The following is a 21230-nucleotide window of genomic DNA, read 5'->3' on the forward strand; positions in this document are numbered from 1 at the left end:
GGGGTTGATATTACTGTAAGTAAATACATTTGTCTTTTGTTTCATTTTCCCCCTGTGACCTATTTCATTTAATTAGAAGGAAATGTATAATAGGAAATGAGTATCATCACACTGGGCTCCATTCAAAGCCTGTGAAATTACCAGGAACCTTTCCCAGGCTTTTCACCAGCACTAGGTCTGGCCCAGCAGAAAAAAGGGGTGATTTCCACCTTATCTGGAAGAATGTGTGCTACCAGCATAAAAATATTACAGTCCTCATTTTAAGATGTGGCCCAGATACTAAGGAAGGATTTTGCTACTGCATATGCTTCTCTGTGCCACATGTTTCACATCTGCAGCAGCACATTAAAGGATAAAGGTCCCTAAAACTTTAACTCTGAATATACATATAAAAAGAAGACACAAATTAAGGAAAAGATAAAAGATATTGATGGAAGTACAGGAGATGCTCTTTAACATGCATATTATTGACTCAATAGATTGTTACGGCTTCAGAGCTATTAGGGTCTGCTGTGTCAATGTGTACTTAGGGACTGTTTAATATGCAGATGGTTGACATGACAGACTGGAGCCATTACAGTCTATCATGTCAAGGGGGGAATACATGAATACACACTTTGCCAACACTGTAAAAAGTCCCTCTAAAATGCAGGAGCAGTTTTTAAAAATAATTTAATAGGTTTGGTTCTTTGGATGCCCAGAGTCTGAATTTATCAGCAACAAAATTTATTTCCAAATTAAGTAATTTTCCATGTGGAATGTACAGGCAGGAGGACATGGTGTAATCTCAGAAATGCAGCTCCTATCAAATCTTGTAAAATTAGCTACTGCACTTGTGCATGTGTAGAAGAGATCAGAATCTATCTGTCGGCATGTGTCTTTTTGAAGAATATAGTTTTGTCTTTTTGAGGGGTAAGGAAAAATGTCGTCTTTTTTTTCATTCAAATAATCTTCAGTAGCAATTAAATAGCTTATGCTACCTAAGAGATCAGTTATTACAAGATAAGCAGCATGACAGTTTGGAAAACTGAATAAGTCTTTGATTATTTACTAAGTTTTGATATCTGCTATTTGCCTCAAAATGCTAAAAAGTGAAGTATAAGATACAAACATGAAAGGCTCATTTGATCATCATAAGGAAAGGAATCAGTAGTTTGCTTTTCTTTTCCTCAACGACTTATTTTTTATTAAAATAGCAAAGCCAAGTGTTGTGTTTAATAAGATACATTTTTTTCATTTGAATATCAAATGGAAAAATACAATTAAAATATTTCTGCTTTTACATTAATCGTAGGCTATATATCTAAGAAGCTCAGCATACACATTTGGTATATATTAGATGCTTCTAGCAGATGCCCAGACCTCTTCTCCTGATTTTTAATGTTCTTTTTTATGGCAGTGATCCAAGGATATTTTAATTTGCAAGCCTGTGAACTTGGAAATAATACTTCTAGTGGGGCATTATGTCTAGTCCATTCCGTCTAAGTTTATTGTCCTGTGTCACCTAGCTCTGATTTTAGCTGATTTGCTTGATTGAGTTGAACTGTGCAATTCCAGCACAAAATTCACTGAGCAAAAGCACTCTGCCTTGCAAATAATAGTAACTGCACAATATTATGAAGACCTTTCCTCTTATCTGTGGGACAGCTGGGGGACAAATCTTGCAAAGAAGTGCATTTTCAGGCAAATGTGATGGCTGATTTTTGACAGCTCATTTTACTAAGTGGTGCTAACAGAGAGACTGTTGGGGCAGTCAGGATGTGGTGGTAGGTAGGGCAAGTGCCAGGAGGTACAAATGGACATTTCCCATAACCTGTTACACATGTGCTCCTGGATCTTCTGTGAGATTTCTGCAATGACAAAGGAAAGGCAGGTAAAGCTTAGGGAACAAGAGACGTCTGGGAAACCGCAGGAGGTAGCTTCTTCTTACAGGTGAATGAATTCACCCTATGCTCCAGGAGAAGTCCCTAATGGGAGATGCCTCTCCCTGTGCTGAGTTACCCCTACAACAACAAAGGAGCGAGCAGCAGGAGGCTGAACTGCTGGAAATGTATCATGGCCTCAGACTGCAACAGTGTCAGTGGGAAAGGAGTACTTAGCTCTCCCCAACTCTGGGACAGTGGGTACATCCCTGTGACTGCTCTTGGCAGTGGGTGGTGACCATGGCTGCAGGAGTGGCTGCTCCTGCAGCCCTTTTTGCTCCACCTGTGACCATCATGGTGGCAGGAGGGTGATGACACACATGTGGCTCTCCAGGGCTCTCTGCCCTTCTTCTTCCCCAGACCAGCCCTGGAAGCTTCACATCCCTCTCTGTGTACCCATGTGCAGGGAAACATCATCAGCTGAAAGAGGCATGTATGAGGGTGTGATGTGGAGCGCTGTGTTACCTGGTGCTAATCAATAAAGCGAAAATGTAGCTTTTTGACAGCACTTGTAATTTTGACTATTGCAATGGTATGCCATTTCTTTGAATGCAGTATGCTTCTGTGCCCCATTAAAGCATGGCTGGCATCACTTTCAACTATTCACAAATGCTGAGATGTTGAAAAATGTAACATTTACAAAAGATACATCTGGTGTATATTTACAAGGCTCAGGAATCATTTAAATAGTGCCTATGCCATCACCATATTAGGAGAAAAGTTAGTCCCAGCCGCATATGTGAAATCAGTAGTCAAATGTGTGCTGGTTAAAAGTCCACTGCAATGATAGAGTATTTTGGGGTATTAAATGTGAACATACCAACCTGGGTGTAATACCTGAATGAGATACAGATAGATCTCATAACACATGTGATAACTGCCTATGAACACCTGTCTCAAACAGTGTGCTCAGAAGAGGGTTATGGATTTAGAGGGACAACTGCTTAAATTTTTTTATTGAAGAGTCGTCTTTGGCTTCTCATTGTGAGATGTCATCATACCTTTTTCCTGTTTTTCAATGAGAATTGTAAAACCTACCTAGGAATTGAGGAAAAAGCTATTGAACACCTTCCTTTATATCACATAACATGTCAAGGACAAAAAGGTGTTTGTCTCCTCCTGCCAGTGCAATACCACTTAAGTTACATTTGAAAACTATTTTTTAATTAATTTGATGGGTCATGTTTTCACCACACTAAGGCAGGAAATTCAAGGTAAACCAGATACTCCCTTTCTCAGTCACACAAACATGAATTAAGCATCTAGCATCAGGCTTAATTTCAATTTCTATGTCTGTAATTGAATCTACCTCAATGTGAACTTTTTTTTCTGTACCATCACATTGATATCTGGATGTTAGTGACATTATTTAAAGCAACAAATCAACCTATAGGACTGTGTTCAACTATATGTCATTTGACAGTAAGTGGAATAAAAAATGTTACTTTTCTCTAGGGGCAGATTTGTTAAAGGATTTTCATCTTTTGTCAAGATATTTAATCTTGGAATGTTACAAAAAGAAAAGCACAGTTTGTACAAGTGCAGATTTCTGCATGCACAGTTTGCTTGATTGCTAATTTGGCTGGACACACTTAGGCTTAACAGAGGCAAACGAGAGAGGAAAGATAATTTTTGCATATATCCTTCTGAGTCAAGTGTGAGTCCCTGGACTCTATAAGGGAAGCAGGTATCCGCTTTTGGGGCTGAACGCTGTTAGTCTGGATCACCCTGTACATCAGTGTCAGTTCATGCATGCCAATGAGAACAAATCCTAACAATGAGCTGTTGCGTGATGCCAGCAGAAATGAACGTTTCTGAAAGCATCAGGGTTTTGAAGAAAGCAGCTGAAGCTGACTCTGTGGCACTCACCAATGCTGCCTAACTGAAGGAGGGCTAGATTTTGGTGCAATCCTCCCAAATAAAGGACAATTTTGAACACACCTCTGTTTTTCAGCGGGATGAGTAAAGCTGGTATGGGACTAGAGATTTAAGCCAAAATGGGCAACCATGTTATTTCCTCAGAGGGATTCACTATAGAACAATATAACCAAAATTATTAGTGCTACTAGTAATTATTATTATTCATTGCTTTTGGTAAGCCTGTTGCTCCATCACAGTAGCAATCATGTGCTGGGATGTGCACTTCTTAGGACACCATAGTCCTTTGGAAGTGGATGATTGTTTAATTGATAGATTGTAAAGATGGGCTGACCTATTGCCTTTTCGTGTTTTCCTTTGTTTCACTTGCCTAGACTCTCAAAGTTCCTTAGTAGCTTTTCTGTTTCATCATGTCAGGCTGGCAGCTGTGCCTCTGCATTCTTCCTGCCTGCCCACCACAAGCCAGGTTTCACCCTCAGATGACTGGTGTTCCCTCCTCCCTCACTGTCCTCTCACTGGACAGCAGATTTTGCCTGCACCTGTATTAAATGTCTTGATCTTAATGGGAACAACTGCTTTCTCCCATGGGTCCTCTAAATCCAGGGCAGTAGGTGTGCAGGGACACAGAAGAGCACATTCCCAGATGTCCCTAGGTATGTGCTGTGCAGAGATCAAGCTCTTGCCTGACATCTGTGGAGTGAGCCCCCCACCCATCCCAATGAATGGTCCCACTCAGTACCATGGCCATTTTAGTTTGGAGATACTTCCCACAAACTGTGTAACTTCTGCTGTCACTGTGGGCTCCCCACTTCTCTCAAGCTTAATTTTCCTGTGTCATGCAGGCCCTCAAAGGATGGTGTCTTGCATGAATGAACTCCATTTTACATTGGTCCACATAGAAAATTTTCCTCAGAGGTTTCCATTCCCTCCCCAAAGCTAGGAAAAAAATAATTGGAAAGTGGTTGAAATTTTACAAGCAGATTTTCAAGCAGGAACAGATTTTTTTTTTCACTGCCAAGCTGTATAATAGGTGTTTTGGAGAGGTCGTTAACTTCAACAGTATAGTCAGAAACAGTGTTACACCCCACACTGCATCCATCGTTAAGCAATTAAGTTACTGATAGGCTTTTACATTTATTTACCTTGATGGAAAGATATGTTTACTGAACCTGAGTACAAATCAACATGAGGAGGTGGAAGTTCAGAGTAAATTTGACTAATGATGTTGTGTTTTCATCCTTAAAAGAAAGAAAAAAGGCTCCCTGCTTTTGATGCTATTTTATCTTCATTGGAAGGGATCCGAAATGATCCCAACTGTCATGTGAGCACTCAGCAAGGCTCAGATCCTCTTTGATTGTAGCTGAATATCTCTTTCTGTTGGCTCATACCTACCCTTATATGAATACACTGTACAGCACTGCAGGTAGTTTATTGAACAGTGTTTTAACTCTTCCACTGTGGATGCTCTCACAATTATATCTTTAAGCGAAGTATGGGTTGTGGGCACCTTTGGCTGATCACTGATGTGAAGGAAGAATGTCCTCACAGTTTCAGAATAAATTCTGAAATACAAACAAGTAATATCCTTTCAGTGAAACTTAATTATCTCTCCTTTTCTTTAGGCCCACTCTGTTCTTCAGTCTTGGTACGTGGATTTTTCTCTCTCCAAGTAATTCCTCAGCATCCCCCTGAATGGCATCTACCACACGTGAGCATCCTCCACAGCCTCTAAGATACTCTTGTTGTTTTTCTTCTTTGAACATTTGTTTTAGGTTTGAGATGACATTGACAGACATGAGGCCTAAGTCTGGAGATGTTCTGTGGGTAGAATTCACATTTATTTCAGTATGTTGAGCAGTTTTAGGATCTGATCCATATTGAAGACTAGCATGGTGTAATGAGGCCTGGGCATATAAAACAATATGTATTCTAACACAGCTCATTCAAAACAAATATGTTCCCTTCTCCCTGGCTGATATAAACAAACAACCTCCATTGTGTTCCACACGGCTCTACTGCGCCACCTCGCACATGACAAGAGCTTGGCTTCCTTGCTCATGAAAATGGCATCTCCATCATGCAACATGGAGCTTCCCATTACACAGACAGACATCTACTTTAGGATGCTTTCCCTAAAAAATGCCATTAACTCTGGTGTTAAGTTCTAAGTGCTTTGTGGGTGATTTTTTCTTGCTATAGATATGCTTACAGATGGTCTTGTTTCTGAATCCTGTACACTTCAGTCAGGCAAAACTGACTTTGGATGGCACAGTTGGAAAGCAGAGAATCAGTGTAATAGTTATTTCAATATTCCCTCACACTGACCCACAAAATCTTCTCCAATATCTAAATACCCTTGTGATAAAAATCTGCAGCTGTGTGAAAAATTCTTGATGACTTGAAGTGGAAACATTAGCAGGGGTGAGTTCAAAACTCATGTGTGAGATCCATTGTCTGTGTGAAGTGCAGTGAGTTTGAATCCAGGTGTTCCTTCTGTGTTTGAACTCAGACTTTTATGCCATTCTGCAAAGCCATTACCCTCTCCTGTAACTTGTGCTGGAAGCAGAGTGAGCTGTTTTGGCACTGACATGATTTCATTGTTAGGCTAAGTGTTACACAGATGGCATTCTTAAATGTAAAATTCTTTTTATGATTCTTTCTATTTCATATTTATTTCATTAGATCATTATTTATGTTAAAGAGTCACCATTAATCTGAAACATGCTCAGCTTGAAAGAAAATGTTGAGAGGAGTTTCAGGTATCAGATCCCCAGTCCTTTAGTTTTTGTGTTTTGCATTTTTGTATTTAAAATGGTTTTTTGTGTCTCTAGGTGCTATGTGACAGATCCACACAAACAACAGAGAGGAAAGAGCCTCACTTAACTGATTAGAGGAGTGAAGCAGCGAAAGGGAATATGCACAAAGCACTGCCAAGTTCACAGAGCAAAGGAAAAGATAAAAAAATAGAATAATTTCACCAGCTTTTTTTCTTATATACAATGTGAGGTATTTCTTATACTAACAGCAGAGAAACAATTTTTAGACAAAAATGTGATTTCTTAATCAAGGGTCTCTGATTCAAAATATATTTATTTAATAAAGAGTAATTATGATAGCAGTAACTACTCATTCATATCAATAATTCATTCAGAAGTAAATCATATCAACATATTAGCATGTATTTTTCCATTTAATAGTCTGCGATTTAAAATAAATGTAAATCATCATAATCATTCAGCTCCATATGCTGGGAAAGAAAAAGTCACCTTAAACCAGATGCATATTGTGAAAAAAAAAAAAAGGAAAAAAAGGAAAAGAGGAAGACAAGTTGTTCTAAAGAAACAGCATATGGGAGCAGATCTTAAGCAGGGGTAAAGATGCTCTGCTTTGTAGATGTCAATGTAGTTTTAAACTGAAAGAGGGTAGGCTTAAATTAGATATTAAGAAGAAATTCTTCACTATGAAGGTGGTAAGGTACTGGAACAGGTTAATCAGAGAAGCTATGGATACCCTATTCCTGGCTTTGTTCAAGGCCAGGTTGGATGGGACTTTGAGCAACCTGATCTAGTGGAAGGTGTCCCTGCCCATTGCAGTGGAGTTGGAACAAGGTGGTCTTTAACGTCACTTCTAACCCAAACAATTCTGATTCTATGATTCTATAACAGCAAGGCTGAGTTATGCCAAATAAGATTCTAGTCAGTAATTTTCAAAAACTGAGAGTCATATAGTGATTTCTTTCTTTGAGAAAATAGATAAAAATTATTTCTCTCAGGAAAAGCCAATAAGTGTGACCAAGAAAATTCTAGTTTGAAGACATTTGTATATGGAAACAATAAGCTGCTTGCAAGTCCCAAGTTGGCTCTGCTCTTATACCTGCTCGTGTGCTTGGAGCTGTATTTATTTTTCCTGTCACTAATTATTTAGCCAAACCCTTTCCTAACTTGTATCCCTAACTAACTATGTCATTTTGTCAGCTGACAGCTCTTTTTCATCTTCCTAACCCATCTGCACTCCTAGGGAAGCTCTATTGAAAACCTTTCTTTCTGTCCTGTCTGAGATCCAGAGAGTGGCATTTGGAGGGTAATGGAGCAGAGTTCTACTTCTTAGAATAATTGTGGTTTTTTGCTTTGGGCATAGGGAAAAAGCAATGAGAAGCACAAGGCCTGGTCAGTTGTGTGCTACTGCTGCTACAGCATGTCAAGTAGTTGATGTAGATCTTGTCTTGTTGCTTTTTTGCTTGCTTTTGCTTTGAGTCGGTGAGGCCATAGCCCATAGTGCGGAGTGAGGTGTCACTGCTCTGCTTGTTTTGCTCCCACATCCAAACTAGCACATTCTTTGGGCCTTACCACAGCCTTAGGGCCCTCTTGTCCTCTGATGAGCTGAGCAAAGCCCTTTCTCTTCCTCAGAGCACCCTGTATTCTGGCTAGGAAAATAAGGCTTTGTATCCCTCCTTCCTCTGATTTCCTGCAACCATACTCTCAAAGGACTAAGGAGGGTGGTGGCTGCAGCCACAATGCTGTGAGCATAGTGCAGGTTCACTGTGTAAAAGAGTGTTTTCATAGTCTTGCAGGTGAGTTTGTCATCCGTGTAATGTTATCATGTTACTCTTCCAAGGCTATTGTTGCTTTCCCAGCAATGACCGCCCTGCACATGTAGCCTGCTGTGCATGGGGATGTATAATCCCAGCACAGTCAAGTTAAATGGTACCTGACTCTTTTTTTTTTTTTAACCAGTCTCTGCCATGCTTTATGCTGTTAATATTCCTCCAACAATTTTTAAGGGGAAAAGTGAGTCATGTTTGATTTTCCTTACCCTAACAGAGAGAAGCCATGCTTTTTCAACAAGTTATTGCATTATTCCTCTCTCCGGTGTGGCTCTGATTTAGTGCTGGATGCAGCTCAAAAGGAGGATTAGTGTAGATAGACTGCCATATGCTTGGACGGATTTCTGAACTCTGTACTATCCTCACTGCTTTTGATGGAAAAAGTTGGGCTATAAACCTGATGAGAACAGGCTTCCATGTAAGATGTTTAGTATTTCCTGCTTCCATTTGGTCCAGGTATATAGAACATCCATCCCCTTTTGGCCCTGCAGCTTTTGGTCATGGGCTTGCCTGAAATTTAGAAAATCAGAGAGATGGAAAATGAATGGGGGAGTGAAAGGAAGTTGATTTTTCTCCATTTTAACGTAGGCTAGATTTGGGTTTAGTTCCAGTTTTGGCAGAAACTTTGCTGGGGGATGGACACAGGAAAAATATTTTTATTTTAATGGAATTGGTTCATCTCTCTTTTAGATGGTTTCACTGAAGTGCAAGTCCATTTTATGGTCCCAAGTAAAAGAACTTGTGCTGCTTTTTAAGAGCTTCACATCCTGGGAAAATTAGAGCTGGCTGTAAAACTCTAACTGTATTGTATTCAAGACAATTTGGAGCATAAGAAGGAAGAAAAAAGAAGAGAAAGAGTGAAAGAGTGAGGGAGAGAGAGAGAGGCTTCCCAAAGATAATCTGCTACAGTGAATTGTGCTATTCCTTGGTAGCATGGGGGTTTCACTATCCCTAATACCTGATCAATTTTCTGGCTGGTAATCAAATTGTTAAATAGTGAAACACCAAGCAGCACTGACCTTGATCCTAAAACTGCTGTTGTACTACCATCTGGGGGCTTTCTTATTTAGCATTATTTTAAAAAACAGGATTTCCCAATAGTACTGTTATCAGTCGATCATTTTTGCTGATTCTTCTCTCTGTTACAAGGGTTTCCAAGTTTATGAATGAAAGGCTATGTTTTCTCAACCAAATCCTCCGCTCCTCGGTCTATTAGCAAACCAATGTTAACTTACAAGATTTGACTGAAACCTCAGGATCTGCCAGCTGGATGCTTGAGAAGTCCAAACTGGCAAGGTAAAGAAACACCTTTTTCACATGACCCAGCCCAGCTCCCACATTGCCCCGCAAGTTTCTATCAGTACAAAGGCCGACATTGTCTGCAAGAAGCAACTCAGATTACGATCCCTTCCAGCTGCATTGCCCCTGACCCCAGTACTGCCCTGGGCTGCCCATGCTGTGCCCTCCCCACATGCACAGAGACTTCAGCTGCAGCTCACTGCCTTCCAGCATTGAGTCTGGTCTTGAGGGTGGCCTTGGATGCGTTTTAAAAGGTAGCACAAATGCTCTGTGAGGATAACATGGAATGATTATTTTAGGGCAGATTTTTCCCTAAAAAAATAATAATTTTACATGCACGCAGTTTGATCTTCACACAAAGGATTTATATAAGAACTCACTTCTTTCTGTCAGTGAATAAAAAGGAAAGCATGTTGGTGGGATTTAGGGAAGTGTGCAGGCTAAAGGATAGCAGTAGACTAAAGGAAGTTTTTCTTCTAAGAACATCTGCACAGCTGGAACTCTGGCAGTGCTGTGGTTTGAAAGCCTATAGGTGTTGCCTGGCTGGTGCAAGGCACCTTCTTTACATGTAAATTTGGCCAGAGGTTCTTAGAACAGTTCTTAGCCCCATCCTTTGTTGTGTACTCCCAGAGGCATGCAAATTACTGTGCCATCAAAATGCCTGTTTTGGGGAATCTGCCACCCCGGAGGTAAACTGTGCACGAATAATCTAAGAGTAAAGGTGGAGGAAGAAACTCTGATTCCTTTTCATGCTAAAGTAGATATAAAACAAGCACAAAGTTCACCTGGACTCTCAGGATAGACTAGCTGCAACAGCTCAGAAACCGAACATTCCTGACTCCTAGATGCCCTGCAAATATGTGCCTATATCTTAGGGTGGAGAGACTTAACAGCAAGTCTGCTAGAGAAACAGACCTGACAGCCCAGCAAGAACCTAACAGGGTAGGAAATGTGGTCCCCATGGCACCTGTACCTCCAAAATTCTAAGATCAGGTCACCACCTATGAGTAGAGCACTGGCTAGCTCAGTCTTTGCAACACAAAGGAAATGTATGTGAGTCTAGAACTGCTCAGATTTTTTGTCTGTCTCAGACTGGCCCCATTCAGCCATCTCTGCCCTTCCCAGGGAGTGAATCTTGGATCCAAAGACAGATCCTAACAATACAGCCTGTGTGCTTGTTTCTAATATAGCATGATGCTTAAAACTGAATATAAGCAGGGATGAGGCTTTAGATCTTCCTTAAATCTCATTGTAACTTTGAGGTTGTCAGACAGTACTGAAGTGAGAGATCTGGAGTAGGAAAATTAGGGAACACAAAAGTCATGATATTTACTCAATTTATGCATTTTCTCTCTTTTTTTTTCATAAAACCTGCATAACTGGGGTGTAATTGTTTTGCTAAGTGAATCTTGAAAGCAAAAGTCTTGATAGCTGTCACATATCTTCTTTGTAGTACAATGTGTTGTCCTCTGAAGATAATCAGCAGAACTTGCTCAGAAAAACTTAATCAGCAGAACTGAGTATATTGTCAGTGCTTAACAAATAATAAATTATACTAATAGCAGCGGTTCCTTTTGACACAACCTATCAAACTTTTTCTTTCTTTCCAGGATGCTTGCTTTGCTTAACTCTGTTTAGGATTTAATACCTACTACAACTCCACTTTTTATGGTAGAGAGGACAGGCAATACAACCTAACAGGGTGGAAGTATTAATTGAAATGAAATTTTGACAAATGGCAGAGAAAACAATACCAAGAAAATTCTTCAGCTGTTCCTTTTCACTTACTTATGTTGCTTATAAGTCTTAAAAATTGAATTGAAGAATAGATTTGATTTGTTCTATTGTTAAAATGTAAAACACTATGCTTACAAGTTAATAGAATCACATTTAATTTTCCTGACAATCTGTTTTGTTTTTTTTTTTTTTTAAGACACACTCATTAGGCTTTCTTTACAGAAAGATGAATGTATCCAGAAGCATACCTATTATTATTAATTATTTTTGTTATGAGGAGCTTGGATAGCTCAGAGAGTTGTTAACATACCTGAGGTTATCACTTCTTTGGCACTATTGTAATTTGGCCTGGACTGGGAGTTACTGACAATCTTTTTTTGTTGTTGTTCATTTGGTACTTTTTATGCAATTTGTTGATGGTTTTTATTCACTTTCAATAAGACATTTATTCACGTTATGTAGAAAACCACCGAGTCAGCTCTAAACTGCGGCTAATTGTCACAGGCTTAAGGACCAATTTCACTTTAATCTGGTTGAGGATCTGACCAGTGATCACAACTGGCATTAATTAGCAGATGTGTTATCAGACTCCATTGAGATGTCCTGGGTTGAGTGACAAGAGAAGTCCTTAGCTGTGCAGCTGGTGAAGCTGTGTCAGTTTGGCAGCTGGCAGCACAGCGCCCAATGCTGGCAGGTGGAAAGTCCAGGTCAACCCTGATGGAACCATAGTGGTAGCTCCTGTTGCCAGTCTCCATGTAGAAGTAGCCCCAGAAGGAGCCCAAAGCACCAGGCAGCTGGTTGCATTAAAGCACAAGCAACACAAGGCACCTGGGAGTGGGAAGGCAGGGAGGGAGAAGAGGGAGGATGCAACACTGAACTGGCTCATCCCTGAAGCTGGGTAGGCACAAGAGATTGCACTGCTAGTGAGAACTGAAAGCCACTGGCAAATGTGTTGGGGCTCTGGCTTTCCATGTATGCCATATGAACTGATACTGTAATGCCAGTTGCACACGTGTGGCATAATGGTGGGACAGACATATCTAAAAAGAGGGGATCCTAAAAAGCAGTTGGATTTCACAGAGGCAGCTAATGACAGTCACAATGCTATTATGTTGCAAACTAGGGGTTTGGACCATGACTACAGGAGTGTCTTGAGCAGGTCTTGGGGGTGAATGAAGAACAGGAATGTGAAAAAAACGAGAGGCTGTACCTTTATCAGGAAAAAAGAATGTAGTACCCTCCCTTTGCCCTTGTCTGAGTGTAACATGCATTTAAAACCAAGCCAATAACCTGTGCAGATATTAATTGTTCAGTAGCAGCCACAATTTCAAAATTTGCTTCAGTAAACAGACCCCATGCACTTTGATGCATTGGGAAAAAAAATGTTTCCATTGTGAGTTCTTTTTATTGAACCCCAGGAAAAGAAAACAGCAAGAGAGGGAGAATTAAACAGTACTAGGAATGGAGAAAACAGGTCCTAGACCTCTGACCCAGTTGAGAGGAAGATGCAGAGTATTTGAGGAAGGTACCACCACCTGCAAACTCTGTCACCCTTCCTGCACATTTCTCCCATCGCTAAATGCAAGATATGAAAAGATGTTTACACACCTATTTTCTGTGAAAAATCTGTGTCGTTCTCTGAATAGCCATCTCTAGGCCCAAAGCCACAAATAGGGATGACTGAGACTCATGTGGGATATAGATGTCTAAGTCCAGATTCTCAACCTACACACCCTCTAAGTTCATCACCTTCATTTTTGATAAGGAAGATCTTAAGACATCTAAAACCCACCTTCTGCTCCTGCCTCTGGTCAGTCACCAACTCAGCTGAGTTGAACTTCCCACCAGTTAATCCTGATTCACCTCCTCAAACTATCCATTGCTTTGCCCATGTCTATCAAGACTGTCCCAGCAAAGCAGTGTAACACAGGATCAAGACTGAGCAGTACATAAAGCACAGCAGGTGTGTTCACTGCCATTCAAAGTAAATACCCTCTAAGATCACCCAAGCTTCAAGGGCTTCAAGCCTTTATCTCTTATCTGCAATGAGCACATGAACCCAAGCTAGGAAGCTACAAGCTAAATATTCATGGGGGAAGAGATTTTCCATACTTCCTGCAGAAGTGCTGCTGGTTTGCTTAAGATTCTTTGGGAGGAGTTTAAGGCAATAAGGTGGAGAATAACATACAATCTCCTGCCCTCCTCTGCTGAATTAGCTTGCTGTTTTGGATTAGTGCAAGATAGAGGATCTCTTTTGATATACTCGTTGCTGTGTAAGGTGTTTCTTAAACATTACCTTCACAGCCTAATGAAAATACAGTGATTTTTCAGAAAAATCAGTAGAACATATCCTCAAAGGATATGATGATTATTTGAGTTTTAATTAAAATAGCAGGTAAAATAAGTATTATGCTGTGCTATTATTTCTAAAATAACAACAAAATAAAGATGCCCATTTCTTTCTTGAGTGCAATTTTCTAAATGAAAAAGTAAACATGAATATCTGCAGAGATCTTACTGATCTTGTACGATAATTTAGAAAAATATCCCTATTAGAGATAGTTATACATGCTTTTTGTTGGAAATGCAATCACAGGATATGCACATAGCTGCAATCTGTAGATAGATTAAGTAAATTAAATCACTCAATGTCTTTTTTTCAATAGCTCTAAAGTTAAAAGTAATTTGCAAAGAAAATACTCAGTTTCAATTGGTTTGTAATATCTGTTAATGATCTTTGGAAAAATTTCTGATAACACACAGGAATTCCCTCAGGGATAGGGTTGTGAATAAGTGGATTTTTTTAAGTTTGAGATGTCATTAGCTAGTGATTTCTTTGAAGTAAAAGCTGTTACAGAATAAATTGCAGAGGTATACAAGTGAACAGGACAATCATTTTTATGAATAATATACATTATTTCCACTGTGCTTTCTGCCCTCCAAAGAAATAATTTACTATCTAACTTGCCATTATAAACATCCTGGAATCACAACTGCATGTGCATTTTGTGCTTACTTTATGTATATGCTCTGACTTTATATAAAAGTACAGCTTGCTGATGTAAAACCACTGGTGTAAGGAGTTGATTTGCTCCTTTTATTTTTGTTTTAACTTTTCTTTTTCCCCCAGCAGATAACTTTTTCAACGCACAAAGCTAAACCAACTTCCCTTAACTGAAATGACTCCAGAACAGCTATTCCCTAGAATACATCCTCCTTGATTTCTTGCAGGGCCTATAAGAAGGCTGAAGTTGTAGGTAAGTGCAATCATGGGAAAAAGGGCCTCTATTCTCTTGGTGCCTTGTTAGCATTAACATATTCTTAACAGTTAGAAGATGAATCAGGTATCTACAATGCCTTACTACAATAAGGTAACATTTCTCAGGACAAATGAGATCTCTTGGATTCTGTCCCCACCTTAGGACATCTGAAGTAGAAATAATGCCAGAGACATCATAGAACGCACATGCCCATGGGGAGCACTGTCCTGCTTCTGAGATTCAGCTATACAACTCAGCTGAGAACGGGCTTTCTGTCTCCACCGGCATCAGTGGGTGGATCTGGGGTTTAGATGGGGGCTGGAGACACTCTGAAGGATTGTTGGTCTGGGTAAAGGGGCACTAGGACTCCCATGTGTGCTGTTACATAGGCCAAAAGATACAGCTAACTGTAGCCATTGAGCTTTGACTTCCTCACTGTTCTTCAAACCTTTATTGCCGAAGACCTTATTGAACTTGGTCAGCCCTTTCCCGATCTGCAGACAGGGCTGAAGACACACCATGCTATCATGAATATGAGAGCTGCCTTCAGCATTCCCACACAGGGCTAAAGGAAAAAGCATTTGTCCATCTCTAGAAAGAGATGTGATAGCCACTAGTTTGAAAAACCTTCTAGATTTTCATGATCCTCTGAAGGCCCTGTGTAGGAATCCAAACTGGCCCTGATGATCCCTCAGTAGATCAGAGACCCCTTGTTTGTCATACATAGTTTTTTAATGATGCTCTGCAGTTACTCTGAGAGTAGTGTGCCTTCCTGGCTGCTCCTTAGCAATCCTTAGCGCTGATCAATCCTCAGATGCCTGGACTTTGGCAGAAACCAACACTAGACAATATGTAAGGAGATTCTCCCTCCTCACTGCGTGTTTAACAGGATAACAGTTTACCATGGATGAAGGTGCTGTCCTGACACCATCTATTGAGTAGCATATGCCATGAACCACTGAGATGATTAGACATTATTACATAATAGCATTTAGTCTAACTCACAAATTTTTTAAGGATAGGATCAACCATTATTATCATCTAGTTTGATCTCCTGCTTAATGCATGCTACTGAATTTAACCCAGCCTGAACTTTGTGTGAAGATTTGCTTTTATGCCTAAAAATGCCTCCTCATTTACAAATATGATGCTGTTTTTCTGAGTACTAACTGTGCAGCAGCAAGTTCCATTAATTAACTGTACATTGTTTGGAAAAGCAATACCTGCTATCTGTTTGAAATTTAATACCTTTTTGTTTCCCCTTGCAGGATGGGAAAGATTTTTTTTCCTTTGCTGCTAATTAAGTTTGAAGATCAGGAGCATGAAATGTTATTTATATTATAGTCATGCTTAAGTAGAACTCTGATGAAGCCTGGGGATGCCATCACACAAAGTGAGGGAGACTGTGCAAGTCCTTTGGGGCTTGGACTATTTTAATAGACAAAAGGCATATTTTTGAGTAAGATGAGTAATTTAACAGAAAAGGTTGCTAGTCAGTTCAATGGATTTGTACCTCTTAATCATCTATGCCCTTCTGAATTTTGAAAGAAAGGTGGGGAAAATTGAAGTTTCTAAAAGTTAGACCAAAACATAAGTTAGGGATATAGTCAGGTCCTGGAAAAGGACTTTTCACAAGGGCATGAAGTGACAGGATAAGGGGAATGAAGTTAAACTGAAAGAGATTAGATTTAGATTAGATATTAGGAAAAAGTTCTTTACTGTAGTGGTGGTGGGGCATTGGAACAGGTTACCCAGAGACATGGACTCCCCATCCCTGGAAGTGTTCAAGGCCAGGTTGCATGGAGCTCTGAGTAACCTGGTCTAGCGAAAGGTGTCCCTGCTAATGTGGGCATTGGAACTATAACTTAAGGTGCCTTCCAACTCTAACCATTCTATGACCTGATGATTTAATATAGGAAAAAAGGTGTTGCTAGTACATAGCTCTGTGTCCTGTCCACTATCCATAAGTCAAATTGGCCTCCCGTGGCTGAAAGTCCCCCAAGAGAACAGTGTACACTGAGGAAAATACCTTTAATATCTGGCTCATGCAAGGGCCCAGAGCCTTCCAGAAGAACTGTTGGGATTCAAAGACATCTTCTAGAGTATTTCAGACAACAGCAAGTATTCCAAGTTTATGGAGAGGGATCATTCAGTTCATGTATCATTTGAATCATAGATCATATAGTCCAATCATTAACCTAACACTGCCAAGTCCACCACTAAACCATGCTCCTAAGTTCCATATCTACAAATGTCCCATGAGGATAAATCTTCCCTGAGAGCCAACGTGGTGCTTATGTTCTATATCTTTTCTCAAGAAATTTCCCATCCTTTTAACTTTTATCATTTTTATTACCATTCTCTTGACTTGTTCTATTTCTACTTTCTTTATTCAGGGATGAGGTGACCAAATTTGAAGACAGTATTCAAAGTGAGGATGTGCCACTGATTTATATAATAGCATTATAATATTTTCTACATTATTCTCTAAAACTCTTTTCTTTGTACAAACCCCATAAGATTCTTCTAATTCTTTGAACTACAGTGCCTTTTAACATCTGTAGTTTACTCTGATCAGATTTTAACAAAGGAATAAAAGGCTCCATTTTTCACATAGAATTTTATTTACTGTTTGAACTTTATAGAGAAATAGGTTAACTTACAATGGAAAATTCTTGGCAAGGTAGACCATTGGGCAAGGATTTCATTATCAGCCCTTCAATACTTACAGTAGAACTGTGTGAAGCTGAAAGATGCTGTGTAAAGGTCTTGACTCAATAGACTTGTTTTTTGTTTTATAAACACAGACAAAGACCTAATTTGGAGCTGCCAGCATCCCCAAAGCTGTCAGAAATGTCATTCACCCATACACTCTTCCTACTGAAACATGTTGGAGCCATACTTTTATGTGCTATTCAATGAGGACCACACACGTGTGCAATCAGTACCTAACTTTTTCTGTCTGCTATTTACTGTACCACACACCTCCATGTCAGGTCAGGAGAAAATGAGGCACTTGATGGCTGCAGAAGGTAAGAACCTTGCTCTCATGTCACAGCTTGATGTTATGCCTTCATCAGGCTATTAGAAAAGGCTCAGGGAAAACGGGTTACAGCTATTCTATTGCCTAAGACACTTTCTGCAGCTACTGTCTTTCCTTAGAATTACCATCCAAGTGGTGATCCTGCCTGACCCTACTTATCTTGTAAAAGCTGACAAGATCACAGCCTGAAGCAGTATAGCCACAGGCTGAATACTGGCTACCAAAATGTCTGTTTAGTATTTTCAAGAAATGCTGCTCTAAAGATTTACTATACCAGCTGCTAGATATATAGACAACACCAACACACAGCCCTGACCCCTGAACATTCAGCCCCATTTACACAGAAATTTGTGTCTCTCAAGGGGCCAACACTGAGCTGCCACAAAATAGTGATTCCCTACCTGCAAGAAAGCTGGATTTTAAGCACTATTAGATTATATATATTAAGACATCAGGGAAAAGTATTTGAAAACTACCTTGAGTTCAGAATTCATTGTCCACTTTTTCATCAGTTGTATTACTGCTTTAACAACAGAAAAAGCTCTGCCATTTCTGTGTATGTCTTCATTCTTCCATGACAAAAGCAGTTTTTCATCAGAAGTTATTTTTAGATGGACTAAGTTACTTCCATAGGAAAAATTTTAGTTGCACTGTATAAAAGCAAACACACATTTCCCCAGATATCGCTAAGGATAAACACAGGTGTAAATATCAAAAAAGTATTAAGGGACCAATCTTGTTTAGTTGCATATACTTTCATACAGAGGATGCAGTAACATTTCTTGCGGAGTAGTGCGGGGTTTTTTAACTGTTTTTTGGTTGGTTTTTTTTTAGAACAGCAAAGACATGGAAAAGACATTGAGGTCCTGTTGCTCCTGTTGGAAACTTCTGTTGACTGCAGCCTGACTTGGATTGGACCCAGAGAAACCAAATACATACAAGTAATGAAGAGTTGGCCACACAAGCAAGGAAAATCACAGATAACAGGTGCACACCAATTAGCTACGTACCCTTTAGGTCATCCAATACAGTTCCCTGACACAATGAGATTGTTTCTTATGGCATATATTTTTTTTGTGCCTAGATTAGATGCCCTAAGAGATGCCATGTCTCTAGGGAGAGGTTGTGCTGCCCAGAGTATCTTGTCAGGAGTTTTTTTCTTTCTTAACATCATAATTTTTCTTCTTTCTATGTCGCTTTGCAAATTTCCTTTATTCCCTTCATTAATATCTTTTAACTAATGTCATGTTGTGTTTATTTAACATTAAGCCAACACATAGATATTTAGCTCTTTTAGTCTTCCCTAACCTAGAAATCCTTCAGTTTCCTTGTTATTCTTCATCTGTTCTAGCCATACTGCTGCCTGTCAGTATCTTTTTTAGCTATGAGATTTTAAAGATGTGATCCATTTCTCTAAACTAATAACAGATCTGATATAGAGCCGAGCACCCTTCAGGCCTTCTCACTGTGAACTCCTGGTGTGGCCAGAGGAAAGCTGACAGCACTCTGAACAGGCACACAGGTAGAGTGCTCAATTCACTTTCTTGGTGCCACTTACTCTACTGGACAACAAAAACCTACTAAAAGAGTTGACCCAGTAGTTAAAAAAACAAATGCATATCATTATGGATTTATTTTATTTCTCATAATGTAAAAGAGATGAAGTAGTACAGATAAAATGATCTTTGTTGCTATTTTTGAGATTTTCTAACTCTTGGTCATGGATGTCCCATTCCAAAATTATGGAAGATGTCATCTTCCCTAACTATATCTGAGTGCTAGGAGAGTACGCTGTAGAAAGTAATTATATACATAGTCACAAGCCTAGCTGTTCACCCCAGGCAATAAATTCTGATCTACAAACAACATTCCTTTAGTGCTAAATGAGATCTTGTTTGTAATTGACTGTCTCTACCTTTGTGTTCTGTTGGATTGGAGGAATATAATTTTAATCTGCTGTCTTTAAATTTTCATTAAGGAATGTTTCAGCTACCTGCAGCCTCATCTGATGATGTTTAATGATATCAGGGAGCTTGATCTTCCTCTATGTACCAGCAGAGACTTTTTTAAATTGCTCAACTGTATGCAATATTGTTTTCAAGTTTAATGTACTTGGAATCAACCTTTTACAATAAAAGTATCTCTAAATTCAGACTATGTATATAGTGCACACATACCTGTATGCATTTATATGTGCATGTCTGTGTATGACTGTATATATTTGTAAGTGCACATAGATGTATAGAAATGCTGATCCTATTCACCTTTTTGAAATCATTACAGTTAGTATTAGCAAGAATGTGCTGTTAAATTGGCAGTGTTATGCATTTTTGTTGGAGTTTTCTTCTGTAACAGAAAAGCAGAAAGATAAACTGTGAAACTCGTGCAGCTGATGACATAATTCTAGAATCTCGTGATGCTGAATCTCATATTTCTAGGAGTGTGGGATGGATGTTCTTTGCTGAAATAATTATACTGCCTATTGCAATATATGTTTCCTTGTTTCCATGTGGGTGCTGAGATGTCCAAACCATTAAACTTATACGGTGCAATGAGTCCTGTGTTGCTTATTTATTCTAAAAAGGCCATAAATATATATGGTTTCATTGTATAATGAAGCCAGTAACTCTAAGAATCTGTGATGAACATAACAATAATCTGTGACAATATGCATATTTACTTTTAATAGTGGTGTCCAAATGTACATTAAATACGTATATTTGTATATATAAACACACATCAAGAGACATACACAAATTAAACAGAACCAATTAGAAGGTGGCATAAATAGATTCAACGCTTACCTGTTATGGCTGTGTGAAGGGATAATTTGAGCTACAAGGACATGCAAGAAAGCATAGCTCAATATACTCCATTGGCTCATTCTCATTATGCTCAACAGTGACAGGCTGTAATGCTAAGACAGGGGTACCAGCAGACATTCGTAATGACAGCTGGTTCAAAAGAGAGCTTTCAAAATAGTGCAACACCCTTAACTTCCTTCCAAATCTTGGTGTTTGCCAGCACTTAACTGACGCTGGTTCTTAAGGTCAGATGTTCAGATGCAAGTTATTCATAAAGAATATGGTTCTTTATGTTTCAACTCTATATATATTCAACATATAGGCTCTTTGTGCCCGTGAATTTGCACTTGAGCTCACACTTGGATTATGCTTGTCTGCTACTTCGAAAAATGATGGATGTTTCTCCCTAATACTGTACTCTATTTGCCTGAGATGTCCTCTGTTGAGTTCTCCATTCTCTTGTGGGCTATGTAAACTGTGATTCAGATAGGAGTTCTTTCTTTTTACTGGGACTGTAAAAAACCCTTAGCCTCTCTGTTGAGAAATGGAGGAAAAGTGGCCTCCGTTTAACGTCACCCACATCTTACCCACTATGCTCAGCAAATTAGGAAAACAGCAAAAAAAACCCCCCAAAATACCAACCAACCAAACTTTAGTTGTCTTGTGTGACTTTTTCTAGCAGAT

General features: G+C 39.4%; 1 long non-coding RNA gene across 7 annotated transcripts in view; it reads left to right on the forward strand.

Moving 5' to 3' along the window:
• The window catches only part of LOC139682744 (uncharacterized), a 39711-nt gene extending 19414 nt beyond the window's left edge, over positions 1–20297 (forward strand). For 3 of the 7 annotated variants that reach the window (XR_011699672.1, XR_011699674.1, XR_011699675.1), the window contains 3 exons: positions 5423–5508; positions 14573–14696; positions 18577–20297. This is a non-coding gene — a long non-coding RNA (uncharacterized lncRNA). Of the gene's footprint in view, positions 1–5422; positions 5509–14572; positions 14697–17506; positions 17732–18576 lie in introns of all 7 variants that reach the window. The other 4 variants (XR_011699681.1, XR_011699694.1, XR_011699690.1 and 1 more) reach the window with 4 other exon arrangements.
• The last annotated feature ends 933 nt before the right edge of the window (positions 20298–21230 follow it).

The sequence above is a fragment of the Pithys albifrons genome, chromosome 1, assembly GCF_047495875.1.
Source record: "Pithys albifrons albifrons isolate INPA30051 chromosome 1, PitAlb_v1, whole genome shotgun sequence".
Taxonomy (NCBI): Eukaryota; Metazoa; Chordata; class Aves; order Passeriformes; family Thamnophilidae; genus Pithys; species Pithys albifrons.